Genomic DNA, 14,450 nt, shown 5'->3' on the forward strand with positions numbered 1-14,450 from the left:
AAAAAAATATATTACTTCATATTTTTGTCTTTATTAAAAACGAAAATTACAAAAAATAGTTTTATTAATATTTTGTAGCTATTTTAAATCTTGAAAAATATTTAAAAAAAAAGATATAGTTTTGTTTAAATACTAGTCTTATTTTTTGTAGTTATTTTACTTACATAGGACTAGTTAAGCAACGTGTTCCTATTTCTCGGGTCCGGGCAAAAGAATAATATTCGGGTTCAAACTACCCGGTTTTAGGCCTAATTTTCGGACCTAACCCCATAATAAACCGTGTCCAGGACACATGGGGAACCCCACCACGCGTGGGGGACATAAGTCTCGAACCCCACCACGCGTGGGGCTCATTTTTCTGGGCAAACCCATACAAATGCACGAGACTTGGACTGGTTTTAGGGGGTTTTTTAAAAAAACGTACTGGGTCCTCGTCTTCTTCCCGAAGAAGAAAGAAAAACCCTAGGAACCAAACCAGCGACCCCCGCCCCCAACGCCTAAACCCCAGCTCCCCCCATCCCTTCCGGCACCCCCACGCACCATCCCCATCGACCTATTGTCACAAACGCCCACCTCCATTAACGCCGGCACCCCCACTGTCGAAAACCACCAGCTTCACGTCCAAAACCACCAACATCACCAAACGTCCGACTCCCTCACGTCAGCTTCCCGCCATTGCAGCCTCATCGCCTTGCCCAAACGACCTTTCAGCCCCCGTCAAGAAGCAGCTATTGCTGCTGCATCGTTCAGCGCACAGTAAACTCCGTTCAGCCCCGTCGACCCTACTATCGCTTCGTCGATCGGGCAGCAGCTGTAGTCGCGTGCTGCGTTGCCGAGCAGCCGTTGTTGCAGCGGTTCGTTTCATCACCTCCATACCCGTTTCTTCCTCACATCCAAGCGATCCCTTCTGCTTTAACTTCTCGTATCAATCTGCGGCGTCGAAAGAATAAAACCAGCAGTCAGCCAACGCCTCGGGTCATCGACAGTCTTGGTCCGAGTTTTCTGTTTCAGTCCGTTGAGGTCGTCTCTTGTTCGTCGAGGTCCGGTACGTCGAGGTTGTTCGTTGAGGTCGATGTAGAGGGTTGGTCCGTGGCTCTATCCATTTCTGTTTTTTCAGGTTAGTAAACCTCAAGTATAGATAGGGAAACGTTACGTTGAATGTTCGAGATGCAATATAAAAATTGGTATGGAAATTTTCTGCCTATGTTTCACTGTCTGCATTTTGGTTCATTTTTATGTTATGTTATTCCTGTTTATTTGATGTCATTTAATTAAGTTGGACTAGTCATTCTATGACACAAGTTTGACGTTAATCTGTTCGTCCTTTCCTTTGCTTAGGACATTCGGAAAAAAATTATTAGTATTAGTGCATGTTGTTACTACTCCCGAAACACTCATTCGCTAAACTCCTTTTATTAAACTTCTAACAAGTTATGGGATTTGAGTTGTAAAGAGGCCGTAAGGTTTAGTATTGTTAAAGGCGTAAAAATGGCATCCTTTTAAAAATATAAAAATAAAAATAAATAATAAAAAAAACGAGACAAGCTTCGCCAAAAAATAAAAATGTACAGATTGCGGAGCCCTCATAAAAATATATGCATTAAATACTTAGATTCCGGGTCGGGCCGTTTAGCGAATTTCACGGCCCTACCCCAAAATAATAATGCGCTAGTTGCTTCAGGCGCGCCTTTAATAATTTAATTTTCCTAAACTCGGGTGCACATTTATGTGACCCAAATCTAAATCTCAACGGAATCGAAATGTGTCTCTACTCACGGGTATATTGATTATGGCGTGGCCCGAGATGCATTTCCATGACGTTGTAAATTCCTTTTAATAATAAATGAGACGAGCCTCGACAAACAAAATGTAGAAGCTGCGGGGCCCTCTAAATGTATATATATATTAAAAATACTTAGAATCCGGGACATGCCGTTTAGCAAATTTCACGGTCTTCCCAAAATAATAAACGTGATAGTCTCTTTAGGCGCGTGTTTAATAATTTACTTTCTTAAACATGGGTGTGCATTTCATGTGACCCAAATCCAAATCCCAAAACATCAAATAAAATGTGTTTCCGGATTGTGGGTGCATTTCATGTGACGCAGTCCAAAGACATGTTTCAAGCGATGTTCACATTTCTTTTAAAACAATAATAATAAAGCGGTTAAAAGATAAAATTTGCACATAAGTTCATATTTGTATAAAATCAGATAATCGAGCCGAATATAACAGTTGAGCGACCGTGCTAGAACCACGGAACTCGGGAATGCCTAACACCTTCTCCCGGGTTAACAGAATTCCTTATCCGGATTTCTGGTACGCAGACTGTAATATGGAGTCATTCTCTTCCTCGATTCGGGATCAAAATTGGTGACTTGGGACACCCTAAATCTCCCAAGTGGCGACTCTGAAATAAATAAACAAATCCCGTTTCGATTGTCCTTTAATTGGAAAAAACTCCCTCGCGCCCCTGCGGGTGCGGAAAAAGGAGGTGTGACAGCTCTGGCGACTCTGCTGGGGATTCAACCCAGAACCACTGGTTCAGGGTTAGAAATTCGAGCTTAGATAAATTGTTATATTTGGCTTTATCTGATTTTTTACATGTTTTAAGCCTAATGTGCTAAATGTTGCTTTTACCGCTTTGATATTATGTGAACTGTATATAAATTGTGCCGAAACCCATCTTCTCTCTGAGTCTTCTAAATCATGAAGAAGGGCGTACTTCGTATGACTTCTTTTCTGTATAGTGTCAAATCCCAATTTAGAACGAGGTTCGGATAAGTTGCTAAGCCGGTGAAGCTTCTGTATTCCCGGTACGCTGCCCCCCCTCGGCTCGAGCTGTCCGCTCGGGTAAGCCAGGTCTAGAACAAACACCCAGGTTCTGAACCTAGTATAACAAAGCCACATGCCGGATCCCTAGTAGGAACGTTTATTTGCATCATGTGCATTTGACTTAGGGGACTCAACACAGGGGTTGGGTCCGTCTAGGACAAGCAACCTGAAAATAATAGACCATCTTATGGCATCCTATGTGCTACATGTTGTATTCAGTCAAGGGCGAATGGGTCATTTGGTCATTTCCAGCATGATGTTATTTTAATCAAAGCATGGGGAACATTTGTGGAATCCAAGAAGCCTTGGAATTCCCTATGTCCCCCACGCTTGCTTTTTGGGAAAACACATGGGGAACATTTGTGGAATCCAAGAAGTCTTGGAATTCCCATATGTCCCCCATGCTTCATATGTTGGAAAAAACGCATGGGGAACATTTGCGAAATCCAAGATGTCTTGGAAATCCTTATGTTTCCCATGCCACATTTTGAAAATAACAATAAATATAAAAAATAAAAATACATATAAAAACAAGGCATGAAAATTCAAAAGATTTTGTATGTTGTCATCATTTTCCACAAATTAGAAAATCGTGAAAAGATGAGGAAATGGCAGTGTAGAGATATAACTACTTATTTTTAGAAAGAAAAAAACAAATGTCCAAGTAGTGTCGAAACTCTGCCGAAATTTTGAGAATATAAAATAAAATAAAAATATGTCTTATTAGTTTGTTTTATTAAAGCAAAGGAAAAGTAGAAAAATAATCATTGTTTTGTCGCATTAATAGAAAAGAAAATTGTTTGTCTTGCCATAAAAATGAAAAAAAAGAGTCTTGTTTTTAAAATATGTGTTATTTATTTGTTTATGAAAATGACAAAATTAAAATAATCCAAAAATATTTTCTCCATTATTGACTTCTTTAGGAAGTCTTTCTAATTGTTTTCAAAAAATAATATAATATAAATAATAAAAAAAAACAAATCCGAAAATATTTTGATTCTTTTTTCAAAATTGAAAAGAAAATTCAAAATTCAAAAAAAAAACATTTTTGAGAAGCATTTCTTTTATTAAAAGCAAAATTCCGAAAATATTTTCTTCTTCTTCTTTAGAATAAAGAAAAAAAAAAGCAAATGAAAATTCAAAAAATATATCTTAGAAGTGTTTTCTTTTAAAAAGAAAATCAATCAAAAAAAATGCTTCCTTTCTTCTTTTAAAGTAGTTCTTTTGCCCGAACTACGCGGGTTTGATTCTCACCGGATGTGAGATACGTAGGCAACCCTCATCGGGTCCAACCCCACCTTTTGCTAAAATAGCCAAAAATCAAAAAATTTAATCTTGTTATAAATAAGTGTCAAAATTTCAATTTTGTCATAAAGAAGTCAGGTGACGCTGTTTTATCAAGACGTAGCCGAATGTTCCCGAAAGGGACGCCGGAAGGCTGACTTTGCATAAACAGCCACCTTTGGGTCACTTTTTAAGACTTGGTCCAGTTGACCCCCACAGCCTAAAAGTCTTCGTCCCCGAGACGTCGAAAGGCCGTGTCAACATAAGGTTTTTATCGTAATTTGAAAAAAAAAACAAAGAGTAAACGGTCAGGTGAATGTCGTTTGGATGTTTAGTCAAAAAAAATGAAAAAAATAAAATAAGCCGACCCAGCTTCGGCCGCGTCTTAAACCGTTCTTGCCGAAATAGCCTTAGAGTATCTTTCATTTGTCGAAAGGCTATTTTCGTAAAAGAACGGACAAGTTTGTAAAGTATCATAAATAATCCTCCCCGGCCTCAAAATTCATGTGAAATTTGGAAGGGGCCACATTTGCAAAAATAACCGTTTGGTTGCATTTGTCGAACAGAGAAAGGGAGCTAGCCTTTTGTTTTTGAGTTTGTAAAGCTTTTGATTAAAATATGTGGTTTGTTTGATTTTTGAGTTTGCAGGTCATCTTCAAACCTTTGAAACCTAGTTTGTTTTAAAATTGAAAAAGGTGTATTATTGTTTAGCTTTTATTGGTCACGAACTACGCAAGGTCTGATTCATGCGGGGTCATGATACGTAGGCAATCTCCATAAGATTCGACCACAACAAAAAAATAAAAATAAAAATAAGAAAATTTTTGAAAAAAAAAAAGAGAAAAAGAGAAAAGAGAAAAAAAATGAAAAATCTAAAGAAAAAGAAAATACAAAATATAATAAAATACAGGGGTTCCCAAAGTACTTCAAAGGGGCAAATAAGCAAAGTCGGGATGACGCATGTTGTTTGAAGCAAAGCATGTTAGAAACCGTTAACTACCTAGGGGCATTGCATCCTCAATGTGTTATTATCAAATCTTTTAAACTCTAAACGCTAACAAGTTTGTTGTTTTCCGAATCTCAAACAGTTAGTTGTTAAAGAATTCTGGCAATACACCCTTACCAAACTAGATCCAAAGGACCGATAACAACAAGCATGACTACTTCAGAGAATAGTACCGAGGAAGAAAGGCCGATGAGCCAGTTGTTAAAGGAAGCGATGGGAAAGATAGAAAGGATGGGACTAGAGATGAATGCAATGCAGCTAGCTCTAGCCAAAGCACAAAAGAGCCCTGAGCCATTGGGGCACATGCCGGAATACCCTCACTCCGGCCCTTCAACAAGCCTCCCAAATCCCCGTTACCATCAAGAAAGAAGCCCTCATGATTCCCAGGCTCCACCACCCCATCAACCTCTCCCCACACCCGATATTCCCACTTTTGTGGGACCCACACCAGCCCCCTTGCACAGAACGACCAGTGAGCCATTGTTTCAGGCTCACGATACGCAATACTATCCCCCTGAGCCTACATTCCATGCCCTCGAACCACATGCTTACAATCCGAACTTAGAGGTACCGGCAGAGATTGAAAAGCCGGTTAAAATCCCCGAACAAGATGAGGTGACGAGGAAGTTCAAGAGCCTGGAGCAGTCCTTCAGGAACCTGCACGGATTGGGCAACCAGGTCAGCGTGGCCTACAAGGATTTATGCCCTTTCCCGGACGTCCAACTCCCGGCTGGGTTCAAGATGCCTAAATTTGATTTATATGAAGGGCACGGTGATCCCATGGCGCATTTGCGGGGATTCTGTAGCAAAATGAGAGGGGCAGGTGGCAAAGATAAGCTGCTGATAGCTTATTTCGGCCAAAGCTTGAGTGGTTCGGCACTAGAATGGTACACCAGGCAAGATTCCAGTAGGTGGTATACTTGGGATGATCTGGCGCAGGCTTTCGCAGGTCATTTCCAGTACAATCTCGAGATAGTCCCTGACCGTCTCACATTGTTGAGGACCGGGAAGAAGTCCGGGGAAAGTTTTCGCGAGTTCGGGTTCCGCTGGAGAGAGCAAGCAGCCAGAGTTGATCCTCCCATGAGAGAGGGAGAAATGGTGGACTACTTCTTGCAGACACTGGATCCAACTTACTTTGGTCACTTGATGACGACGGTTGGGAAATCCTTCAATGAAGTGGTAAAGATAGGGGTCATGATAGAGGAGGGTCTGAGGTCTGACAAAATCCTGAATTACTCAGCGCTCAAGGCAACGACCCAGGCTATTCAGAACGACACGGGAGTTGCCCTGGGAAGGAGGAAGAAAGAAGAAATTGCCACGATTGAGGCAAGCAGTTGGTCTAGGTCTGGTAAACCATACTACAACCAACCCAGACCCCACAAACGAAACTACCCATACAGCCCACCTCAACACCACTATTCACCTCAAGAACCACACTTCCCCGTGCACCAAGCCCAAACATATACTCGGCCTCCGATTCGCCCGCAATGGCGCGTGTCGGCTCCCCAGAACACACATACACCACCACAAAACACCTATCCACCGCCAAGAGCCTACAAGAACCCTCCAGGGGCAGGTTTTCGGGGAAATCAGGCTTTCAGAAATGAAAGAATCCAAAGAACATTCACTGAGTTGGGGGAAACCTATACTGTCGTGTTCCACAAATTAAGGCAGTTAGGTTTGTTGAGTCCTGTTGAGCCCAGATTGCCAAATCCCCTTCCCAAAAATATGGACCACTCGGTAAGCTGTGAGTATTGTTCGGGGGCTCCCGGACATGATACCGAGAGGTGTTGGAAGTTGAAACATGCAGTACAGAATCTTATTGACACCAACAAGATTGAGGTTCAGACACCAGAGGCTGAAAGCAAAGATTCCTTATTTTGAAAGCAAAGACCAACAATTGAATGACTACTCCTCTTCTTATACGAAGGGAGTCTTGGTAGTGGGCTCTGATTTTCTTTTTTGTTGTCTGGATTATTCCAGGGTTGTAATCCAGATTTTTTTTCTTGTGCTCGCCAAAGTGTGAAACCTTGCTATCCCGTATTTTAATAAAGTGAAAGTTTTTTTTCCTCATTCCTTATTTTGTTTTAATTTTTCTTCTTATTTTCTGAACAGTTCTCTTTATACTGGTTCTAATGACATGGCATGCACGACGGATCTTCAACCTAGTCTAAAAAATCAATTTGATTTCGAACTTATAGTACAAGATTGTGATGATAAGTTGGAATACGATAAGGATGAAGCCTTCGAAGAAATTAACAGAGAGTTGAGCCAATTTGAAAAAAGAGGGCCCAACTGATACGGAAGCCGTCAATCTAGGAATGCGGATGACATCAGGGAAGAACTAATCAAAACACTTACTGAATTCAAAACATTTTTGCATGGTCATACGACGACATGCCGGGTTGAAGCACCAATTTAGTGGTTCAAAAATTGCCCACTGACCCGACATTTCCCCCCGTCAAGCAAAATTAAGAAAGTCCAAAACCGACGTAAGTGTGAAGATTAAGGAAGAAGTAACCAAACAGCTGAATGATAAGGTTATTCGGGTCGCTCGATATCCTGATCCGGGTGTGTGTTGATTATCGCAATCTAAACAGAGCAAGCCTAATGACGCTTTGTGATCAACAAATATCGAAGGGAAATGCGTCGACATGGTTATCAATTCTGACACGGTTAAGAGATATTATGTATGATTGTAATTGTTGTTTGTTGGTATTTAGCATTTATCAGAGAATGAAATGACGGAGGCAATTATTTCTTCTATCCAAACACTTTAACATTTGCTTCCCCTTTTGAGCCTTATTTTTTTTTTCATACACCTCTTTTGGAATCAGTAATGAAAATGAAAGAAAAGAGAAGAAAAAGTAATGATGATAAGAACAAAAGAAAAGTCACAAAAAAAAACAAACAAAGGAATTGGGAACTACGTTTGACCTGATTCCTCAAAGAAGGATACGTAGGCGCCTCACGGCTCGGTCATAGTGTAAAAAAAAAACAAAAAAAAACAAAAATCCCCAAGCAAGAAAAACTGGGGCAGAAGTTGATTCCGAAGAGTTGTAATGTTTTACCCATCAAAATCATTTTTGAACCTCTTGTTACCCCTTTTTTTTAACCATACACGAAAACCCATATTGACGTCCAAAAAGACCTCCCGATCAGTAACTGAGAAGTGCTAAGTCAATGCAAATGGATGTCGGGGATAACACTCTGATCCCCAGCAAAGAAGAAGATCACAAGCTGGAAATGAATTGATAGCCGAAAGAATCCCCAACAGAAAGTCATGTCGGCATCACTCCGATCCCTAGTTGAAAAATAAAATAAAATGAGAGAGTCTTATCAGTGAAAACCTTCACAGGCACCATAAGGCGACGAGAGTTGAGAGAAATGAGAGAGTCTTATTAGTGAAAACCCCTCGAAGGGCACTATGAGGCGACAAGACAAGATTGGCGGGAAGGATCCGCATTTGGCAAAGAGTTGAGTGCCTGTTTATCCTCAGCAACATGAGGCCGTCCGAAGGGTTTATTGATACAAATAGACTGGGTTGATTAATCCGGAATGCGTGACATGATCGTTGGGATCGCTTATATCATTCAGATAAGTTCTTTTCTTTCCTTTTCCCCAGCATTTGTTCATAGAGACTTCTTCTTTTTCTATTTTTTGAAATTCTTCACTTTTTCATTTCTTGGTTTAAAGATTTTACCTCCCCAACAGTTTATTTTTGAAAAGGATTTTCAGAGCTTACTACCAGTTGCCAAAATGATGCGAAGCAAAATGCGAATAGGACATGCCAAAGATAAGACGATAAAGCGAAAAGAAGTTGGTCGCAAGACCAAATGTTGAATGGGTCTAAATCCCAAGAGGACCAAATTTCCAAGGGTAGCTGGAGGAAAACAGGAAAACAACAGTTGAGAAAATAAAAGGAAAATTCATTCCCAGCAAAATAACCCCCAGCAAGTTTTGATAGTGTAATGAAGCACAAAGCGGGGGAGAGAGAAAGGGAGAAACCATCCCCAGCAGGAGTGGCACGACCACTCACAATGTGTTAAAACTAACAAATTTTCTTTGATTTGAAGCAGGAAAAGGAAATCTTGTTAATGGCGAAAAAACATGCCACAAGGAAAAGCACCAAAACTGGGGCAGAAAATTTCCTGCCATTTGTCGAAAATTTTCTCGAAGGAACGAGGAAATCAATTCAAGTTTTAAGAGATAGCAAGACAACACGATTCTAAGAAAGACAGTCGGAGGTAAGACAATTCCAAGCTTTTGAAGATGGGTTCATCCGCCCTCGAATAGGATATTTTGGGTTCATCCGCCCTCGAATAGGATATTTTGGGTTCATCCGCCCTCGAATAGGATATTTTGGGTTCATCCGCCCTCGAATAGGATAGTTTGGGTTCATCCGCCCTCGAATAGGATATTTTGGGTTCATCCGCCCTCGAATAGGATATTTTGGGTTCATCCGCCCTCGAATAGGATATTTTGGGTTCATCCGCCCTCGAATAGGATATTTTGGGTTCATCCGCCCTCGAATAGGATATTTTGGGTTCATCCGCCCTCGAATAGGATAGTTTGGGTTCATCCGCCCTCGAATAGGATAGTTTGGGTTCATCCGCCCTCGAATAGGATAGTTTGGGTTCATCCGCCCTCGAATAGGATATTTCGGGTTCATCCGCCCTCGAATAGGATATTTCGGGTTCATCCGCCCTCGAATAGGATATTTCGGGTTCATCCGCCCTCGAATAGGATATTTCGGGTTCATCCGCCCTCGAATAGGATATTTCGGGTTCATCCGCCCTCGAATAGGATATTTCGGGTTCATCCGCCCTCGAATAGGATATTTCGGGTTCATCCGCCCTCGAATAGGATATTTCGGGTTCATCCGCCCTCGAATAGGATATTTCGGGTTCATCCGCCCTCGAATAGGATATTTCGGGTTCATCCGCCCTCGAATAGGATATTTCGGGTTCATCCGCCCTCGAATAGGATATTTCGGGTTCATCCGCCCTCGAATAGGATATTTCGGGTTCATCCGCCCTCGAATAGGATATTTCGGGTTCATCCGCCCTCGAATAGGATATTTCGGGTTCATCCGCCCTCGAATAGGATATTTCGGGTTCATCCGCCCTCGAATAGGATAGTTTGGGTTCATCCGCCCTCGAATAGGATATTTTGGGTTCATCCGCCCTCGAATAGGATACTTTGGGTTCATCCGCCCTCGAATAGGATTTTATTTTCTAAATTGTTGTTGAAGCCAGGCGCCCACCTGTATAACAAGAGGAATACTTTATGTCTGTCCATTTCATATACCAGGCGCCCACCTGTATAACGAGTGGAATACTTTCTAGTCTTTACTTTTCAAGTGTTGAAATTGGGAGCCCGCCCATAATAACAGAGGCATACATTCAGTTTTTACTTTCATGTGTTGAAGCCAGGCGCCCACCTGTATAACGAGAGGAATACATTTCAGTCTTTTTCATTACCAGTGTTGAAGTTGGGAGCCCGCCCATAGAACAGAGGAATACATTCCAGTCCTTACATTTCAAGCATTGAAGTTAGGCGCCCACCTGTATAACAAGGGAATACATCCTAATCTAGTGTTTAGTTCACTCTCAGCACTGCATCAGTAGTATCAGTGGGCTACGATTTTGCTAACGACTCACAAACCTTCCCAGTGCAAACTGGGTTAGGAAATTTTGTTTGTTTTGTTTGTTTTGATTGTCAGGGGCCTGCCTGTAGAACGGAGTTTGTGGTATGTCAAAGATCGAAGAAGTCAGGAGTCCGCCTGTCAAAGATCAAGCAGTGACCCACTGGAAAGCAGAAGGATTACAACAGAAATCCCCAGCATTCAATCCAAGTTAGAAGCTCGCCTCAAGAACGCGAATCAATAGTCTGGGATGATCAACAGAAGCTGGTCACAAAACAAAAAAACCAAGAAGAAAAAAAAAGAGAAAAAAAGAAAGAAAGAAAAGAACCCAAAATACGGAAGTGGAGAACAAATGTGGTCTGCTCAAGAACTAGCACCTACAACTAGCAAGTGTCAAGATTCAAATCCAAAGTCTGTATGAAGCACCATTCAAGACTCAAGATCAAGTTTCAGAAGACTTAGAGATAGAAATCCTTGTAACTAGTAGCTGATAGGCTTAGTTAGTCTTTTTCAGTTTTCATTTTTGTTGTAATGACAGGACCGCGGACCGGAACCTCAACGGAACGGCACCTCGATCGGCTCTTCACCTCGGTACACTTCACTATCTCTCTCATTTCCGAACTACACGTGGCCTGATTCCTGTATAACCAAGGATATGTAGGCAGCTCAGATACCAGGGCTCGGTCACATTCCCTCCCTTTCCTTAAGTGTAGTCCGTCCAAGTAATGGTCGGGTCAAAAACACGTCTAGTCGTTCTTTGTCGGAAAACTCTTCGTGTTTCCAGTCAAAGAGGGGCAGCTGTAAGCACGTGATTTTTGACCCTCCCCGAGAATTTTCACATTTTTAGCGTGAATATGTGAAATTGGGTCTAGTATAGCTATTTTAACTATTTTTACTTTATTTCGTTGCAAAAAGAAAAATTTCAAAAAATATATATATAAATTTTAGTTTATGTATCTCTCATAAACTTGAAAAATATACAAAAATTGCACTTTATTTTTGTACTTTATATAATTTCGAAAATTACAAAAATATATAGTTCTATTAATGTTTGCAGTCATTATAATTTTGAAAAATACAAAAAAATATATTACTTCATATTTTTGTCTTTATTAAAAACGAAAATTACAAAAAATAGTTTTATTAATATTTTGTAGCTATTTTAAATCTTGAAAAATATTTAAAAAAAAGATATAGTTTTGTTTAAATACTAGTCTTATTTTTGGTAGTTATTTTGCTTACATAGGACTAGTTAAGCAACATGTTCCTATTTCTCGGGTCCGGGCAAAAGAATAATATTCGGGTTCAAACTACCCGGTTTTAGGCCTAATTTTCGGACCTAACCCATAATAAACCGTGTCCAGGACACATGGGGAACCCCACCACGCGTGGGGGACATAAGTCTCGAACCCCACCACGCGTGGGGCTCATTTTTCTGGGCAAACCCATACAAATGCACGAGACTTGGACTGGTTTTAGGGGTTTTTTTAAAAAAACGTACTGGGTCCTCGTCTTCTTCCCGAAGAAGAAAGAAAAACCCTAGGAACCAAACCAGCGACCCCCGCCCCCAACGCCTAAACCCCAGCTCCCCCCATCCCTTCCGGCACCGCCACGCACCATCCCCATCGACCTATTGTCACAAACGCCCACCTCCATTAACGCCGGCACCCCCACTGTCGAAAACCACCAGCTTCACGTCCAAAACCACCAACATCACCAAACGTCCGACTCCCTCACGTCAGCTTCCCGCCATTGCAGCCTCATCGCCTTGCCCAAATGACCCTTCAGCCCCCGTCAAGCAGCAGCTATTGCTGCTGCATCGTTCAGCGCACAGTAAACTCCGTTCAGCCCCGTCGACCCTACTGTCGCTTCGTCGATCAGGCAACAGCTGTAGTCGCGTGTTGCGTTGCCGAGCAGCCGTTGTTGCAGTGGTTCGTTTCATCACCTCCATACCCGTTTCTTCCTCACATCCAAGCGATCCCTTCTGCTTTAACTTCTCGTATCAATCTGCGGCGTCGAAAGAATAAAACCAGCAGTCAGCCAACGCCTCGGGTCATCGACAGTCTTGGTCCGAGTTTTCTGTTTCAGTCCGTTGAGGTCGTCTCTTGTTCGTCGAGGTCCGGTACGTCGAGGTTGTTCGTTGAGGTCGATGTAGAGGGTTGGTCCGTGGCTCTATCCATTTCTGTTTTTTCAGGTTAGTAAACCTCAAGTATAGATAGGGAAACGTTACGTTGAATGTTCGAGATGCAATATAAAAATTGGTATGGAAATTTTCTGCCTATGTTTCACTGTCTGCATTTTGGTTCATTTTTATGTTATGTTATTCCTGTTTATTTGATGTCATTTAATTAAGTTGGACTAGTCGTTCTATGACACAAGTTTGACGTTAATTTGTTCGTCCTTTCCTTTGCTTAGGACATTCGGAAAAAAATTATTAGTATTAGTGCATGTTGTTACTACTCCCGAAACACTCATTCGCTAAACTCCTTTTATTAAACTTCTAACAAGTTATGGGATTTGAGTTGTAAAGAGGCCGTAAGGTTTAGTATTGTTAAAGGCGTAAAAATGGCATCCTTTTAAAAATATAAAAATAAAAATAAATAATAAAAAAAAATGAGACAAGCTTCGCCAAAAAATAAAAATGTACAGATTGCGGAGCCCTCATAAAAATATATGCATTAAATACTTAGATTCCGGGTCGGGCCGTTTAGCGAATTTCACGGCCCTACCCCAAAATAATAATGCGCTAGTTGCTTCAGGCGCGCCTTTAATAATTTAATTTTCCTAAACTCGGGTGCACATTTATGTGACCCAAATCTAAATCTCAACGGAATCGAAATGTGTCTCTACTCACGGGTATATTGATTATGGCGTGGCCCGAGATGCATTTCCATGACGTTGTAAATTCCTTTTAATAATAAATGAGACGAGCCTCGACAAACAAAATGTAGAAGCTGCGGGGCCCTCTAAATGTATATATATAGTAAAAATACTTAGAATCTGGTACATGCCGTTTAGCAAATTTCACGGTCTTCCCAAAATAATAAACGCGATAGTCTCTTTAGGCGCGTGTTTAATAATTTACTTTCTTAAACATGGGTGTGCATTTCATGTGACCCAAATCCAAATCCCAAAACATCAAATAAAATGTGTTTCCGGATTGTGGGTGCATTTCATGTGACGCAGTCCAAAGACATGTTTCAAGCGATGTTCACATTTCTTTTAAAACAATAATAATAAAGCGGTTAAAAGATAAAATTTGCACATAAGTTCATATTTGTATAAAATCAGATAATCAAGCCGAATATAACAGTTGAGCGACCGTGCTAGAACCATGGAACTCGGGAATGCCTAACACCTTCTCCCGGGTTAACAGAATTCCTTATCCGGATTTCTGGTACGCAGACTGTAATATGGAGTCATTCTCTTCCTCGATTCGGGATCAAAATTGGTGACTTGGGACACCCTAAATCTCCCAAGTGGCGACTCTGAAATAAATAAACAAATCCCGTTTTGATTGTCCTTTTATTGGAAAAAACTCCCTCGCGCCCCTGCGGGTGCGGAAAAAGGAGGTGTGACATATACCATATAAGATGCATCTATGAGATGGTTACATGTGCAATTAGTATTAACCCGCAACCTGGTGTTTGCGAGGTAACTTGCTCAATAATTTAATTT

This window comes from Nicotiana sylvestris, chromosome 1 (genome assembly GCF_000393655.2).
Source record: "Nicotiana sylvestris chromosome 1, ASM39365v2, whole genome shotgun sequence".
Taxonomy (NCBI): Eukaryota; Viridiplantae; Streptophyta; class Magnoliopsida; order Solanales; family Solanaceae; genus Nicotiana; species Nicotiana sylvestris.